Genomic DNA, 5,015 nt, shown 5'->3' on the forward strand with positions numbered 1-5,015 from the left:
ATGGGAGTGGACATCCACCACAAGGACTGAAAGGTTTGACTCAAGGAACCCAAGAGCCAGGACATTACCTAAGGCTGTTGGTCAAGTTGTACAGGTTTCTGGCTACACCAGCCAATTCCACTTTCTACCGAGTTGTACTGCAGAGGTTGTTCTTGAGTCTCATCAAAAGGCGACCTTTCTCCTTCTCCTGGATGATCGGGAAGATGAAGCATCTTGGTGGAGAAACCAAAACGGCTGTGGTTGTGGGGACCATAACAGATGAGGACTGTGTTCAGGCGGTGCCCAAACTGAAGGTGTGGGCACTGGGCATAAGCAGCCAAGCGCACAGCCTCATCTTCAAGGCCGTGGGCAAGATCCTCACCTTCGACCAGCTGGCCCTGGATTCCCCCAAGGGCCGTGGCACAGTCCTGAGAGGTGTACGGGCATTTGGTGAGGCTCCCAGGACCCCATACAGCCACACCAAGCCCTATGTCCTTTCCAAGGGCTGGAAATTTAAGCATGCCAGCGACCGGAGGGCCAGCCCTGGCTACAAAAACCAACCCTGGATCTTACTGTTAATACAGAGATTTTGAATTCTGAAGACAAATCAAAACAAAAAGAAGATTTAGAAACCAAAGCGCTGGGGAGAAACAGAGGAGCTAATCATAGATAAAGATTCTGCACATGCGTGTGTGCACATTAGTGCCCAGAGGAGCAGGGTTGGAATGGCAGACCACAGGTGTTCACCCGCATTGTACATCAAACATTTGCTCAGTGATTAGATCACTAGAAATCCATCAAAATCCACGGGGAACCCCCTCCCCGGGTCTTAGCCCCTCTCTCCGTAGAGGAATCATCTTTATCTTCTTTTCTGGTTGCACCCCTATTACCTGGTTGGGATGGTCATAATCGAAAAGAGAATCACTGGGTGGCCCCCCTTTCTCAGCTCATGTTAACTTCCTATGGTGCCTGGGTCGGTGTTGTGCAGGGGGAATGGCTGAGGAGGGGCCACGGGTTGACTTGTGTGGTTTCAGAGGATGTCCTTGTCTCTGTCTGTCTGGGTCCCTCTTTCTGTCTCTTTACATTCACAGATTGTGTGGCATTTTGGAGGGTGGAGTGCCTGGGCACCTAGCCTACCACTTCCCACCCCGATCTGGCCCTGGGCACAAGCCACATGGTGCTGGCCATCCGCCTGGCCTCTTGCCCATCTCTTATAGCCTCAGCTGCCAGGCTGGCACAGGGACCAACAGAGCTTGCCCCTGCCCTCCCGCAGTGCTGCTCCTGGCCGCGCGGCATAAGCTGCAGTCCGTGGAGGACGACCAGGTGCTTAGCGCGTCTGTGGACAGGGGTGGGGGGCAGGGGGGCCAGGAGTGGTTACTCTGGTGTGAATATTCCCCACTGGGTCGCAGGTGATGTCTCCTTCCTCTGGGTGCGAGTAAAGCCTGGGAGTGGCTACACTTCATGCCTGTGGGCTGTCCCCAGGGTGGGTGCAGGCAGGGACTCCCGCACTGTGACATGGGCCTGGGTTTGCACAGTAGCACTGAGGTGGACCTGCAGTGAATTGCCTTTCAGGCCACCCATGTCTGCGGGTGTGGGTGACACGCGTGAGCCTGAGGTTAGGGTGCAGGCGTGGGCTGCAGCACTGGGCCCTTCAGTCCCCTGGCCTGGACCCGGGCATCTGCTGTAAGGGGCACGGTCCCACCCTGGCTGGGGGAGCTACAAGCCATCATCCTGGGTGGCGGTGCCCCGGCTCTGGGTGTGGACTGGATCTCAGCCCTGGCAGTGAGGGGTGGGCGCGGATGCCCAGTGTGTGAGGATGGTATGTCGGGGGATGCCGGTCGTGCCTGTCCTTATACCCATGTGAACTGTATGTTCAAATATGTGAATCCCCTGAAGAGATGTTGGGTGGCGAGGGGGTGGGAAGCCTGAAAAAGATGGAGAATTTATGAGCTGCTTTTGTCAGGAGACAGTCGTAATGAAGAAAATTCAATTTTCTGCAGCTGGGAGAGTCAATATGTTAAATCTCGGAGAAGCTGTGGAGTGACAGCAGAATGGCAAAGTCAATGGGACGTGTGTGGGAGGGAAGCCGTCTATCTGTGTCTGCAGTGGGACCGCCTCCTCTCTGTACCCTTGAACTGAAGCTGGGGGACAGGATGGTACCAGATACTTGAGTTCCTGGAACTGCCCTCCTCTGTCTTTGTCTTCCATGTCAGTGGTCATCTTCTCTTGCTTGCTGCTTGTAGAAAGAAAGGCTGCCCTTTCTCAAGTTCAAGTCTACTCTAGCACCTCTTTTCCAGGAAGTCCTTCTGATAGTCTAACCAGCACTCCCTCTTGCTGCAGTTAATAATTTTATAGTGACTACTTGTACCACAAAGTGGTATAAAAAATTCTTTTTTCTTTCTAACTTTTCATTCTCACATGACTCTCTGTGGCTGGCCTGTCTCCCAGCAAGTTTCAGCTTTCCCCAACCTGTCTTTATATCCTTCTCTCCAGCCTCCTGTTCCCAAAGGCAGTAGCATAGAAAGAGTTTGGGGGGAGGGAAGCTGGGGATTCCTCTGTGAGCCACAGTGTCACCAGGAGCCGTGATTAGCCAAGCTGCTGGCTGTGTAATTGGCGTGTGCCCGCGTCCCAGGGGTCTGGTGTGTTAACAGCGGGTCCCTGTGGTGAGTAACGAGATCGTGCCCATGGCTGGTTGCACACACTAATTAATTAGCGCTTCTCTGGTGTCGAGGAATGAGGAGGAGCTGGGGGAGGTCATGGTGGGGGTGTCTTAAAGCTGGAGGGTGACCTGAGGTCCTGTTGGAATAGGGCATGCAGGCTGGAGTGCAGGACTAGGGGCCAGAGAGTGGAAATCAGAGATTCTGGCTGAAGAGAGGGTGGGCTCTGGTGGCCTGGGCTGGGTGGAGGCAGCGTCCCTCCCCCAGCTAAGGGAGGTCTCAGGCCCCATCTTGCAGCATCCCTTCTCCAGGTGGCTTTGAGGGAGGGAGTGGGATGGGCAGGAGACCCCTCAGACTCTTCCCACCTGGTCCCTCACCACACTATGCCCACTTCTCACTCAGGGGCTTCACACTCACCGTGTGCACAGAGCTCCAAAGTGCCTTTGCACCCTTGCCACTTAGTAATCACTGTCTCCCCTTTGCTGCCCACACCGCTATAGACTCCTTAGCCTTGGGTTGACCTTGAGGTTCAGAAGCCTCTTCTGAAACCGGAAATCTGGAACCCAGACATTTGGGAGAAATACTATGAAAAACCTGAAGAAATAGGGGGAGGGGAGAAGATGGCTAGAGACCTCCCGGATTTCCCACTATCACCATGACCCCTCATAGCAGCAAGAGAGATTAAGGTGCAAGGAGAGGAAGAACTTCCAGCGAGCAGTCAGGCTCTACTTCTTGTTTGCAGAGGTAGAAATCTATGCCTGACACTAGAAGGGATGAGAATGAAAAGGACCCCCAGAAGGAGATGCCCTATCCTTGAGTATTGGGATTTAGCAAGGTGTTGGGGGTGGGCGGGGGGCGGGAGGCAAAACACCGAGAAAACGCGCAGAAAATAAGATGAGACTGCGGCGGCGGGGACTCTTTGGCTTCCATGTGGAGGCTCAGTCCTGTTCCCGCACACGGTAANAAAAAAAAAATAGGCGAGAGGGGTGGAAAGTTGTCTGAGCAGCCACGGGCAGCGCGGAGAGGTGGAGAGCCAGGATGTGGGCAATGCTAGATGGAGACTCAGAGATGCAGGTGGTTGGGTATCTGGATGGAACTGGAGGAGGGCCCGAGGGGTGGGATGAGACGACAAGATGCTCTGCAGCCACTCAGGCCCTGGGAGGAACCCAGGGAGCAAAGGCCCTGGCAGGGAGAGCAAGGGCGTTTGTGGGTCTTTGGAGGGTCCCAGGAAGGTGGTCCATCACCACTTCCGGCTTTGAGACCGAAGTTGCAGGGAGCGGAGGGGCCGCCTGGGCGGCAGGAGTCGGGCCCCAGCCCTCCCAGCTCCAGGCACCTGCAGGGGTGTGCCCATCGGGCGGGGCGGGCTGCGCCATTCCCAGCTCTGAGCGCAGGAGCTAGTGGGGTTTCTTCGGAGCGATTGTTTAGTATTCATGGGGCGACGCAATCTCTCCCACATCTGCTTAGCACAGCAAGTCCTGTCATATAACTGTCTCCCTCACTGTCTGTCCATAAAGAATGTCTCGGAATTGGTGTAATTCAGAGAAATTAATGACGACTTTCCGCGGGACGGCTCCCTGGGGGATGATTAACACTTCATCGTCCATCTGATGCGCGGGGCCCAGCGCTCCATCGCCAACATTTGGGCCGTGGCCAGCCGCATTAAAGGTTATTACGGAAAACGCGACCTGCAAACTGGCGAGAGGCATGATGGACCAGGAGGGGCGGGGGCCGAGGGCGGGGGAGTCAGATGGAGCAGGCCAAGTCCGAGATCAAGTTTCCCGAGGTGTGCGCACCTGGGGGGTCCGAGGCGCAGGAGATGGGTTTTTGTGTGAGCAACTGCAGGGCTGGGAGGTTGTTGGGGAGCTGCTGTGCCCACACCTCCACCGCAGAGGCTAGGGAAGGGAGTGGGGTCCTTTTTCATGGGTGGGCACATTGCTGATGGAGGCTTTCCTTGTCTTTTAATCCTCACAACGTTGTTGGGTAAGTTTCATTCACCCCACCTTACAGTTACGTAACAGGTTCAGCGAGGTATGCAATGGGCCCAAGTTAGCACAGCTTGTTAAGAGACAAAGGCAGAATTTGAACTCAGATCCTTGATTCCTAAGCTCTTGCTTTTTCCATCACACCATGGGGCAGATGGTTAGACTCTTTTAGGTGTCATCCTCACCTTCCTGCACAGGGGAGGGTGGATGAGCATGCGCAAATGTTCACTTTATGAATGAATAGAGTTCTCTTTGCAGGTTCCACTACCATGGTCTGGTCCAGAGACTCTGGTGGCAGGAAAGGAGATACAGCAGAGAGGCTCCCATTTGGACCAGGAAACTGGAAATAAGTTCCCTATGGGTTTACCTCTGCCTGGACATTCTAAGCCTCTAGAAT

General features: G+C 54.7%; 1 pseudogene; it reads left to right on the top strand.

The window, feature by feature from the left end:
* LOC107148755 lies at positions 1–572 on the top strand (annotated as a pseudogene).
* The last annotated feature ends 4,443 nt before the right edge of the window (positions 573–5,015 follow it).

Source organism: Marmota marmota, unplaced genomic scaffold (assembly GCF_001458135.2).
Source record: "Marmota marmota marmota unplaced genomic scaffold, marMar, whole genome shotgun sequence".
Classification (NCBI taxonomy): domain Eukaryota; kingdom Metazoa; phylum Chordata; class Mammalia; order Rodentia; family Sciuridae; genus Marmota; species Marmota marmota.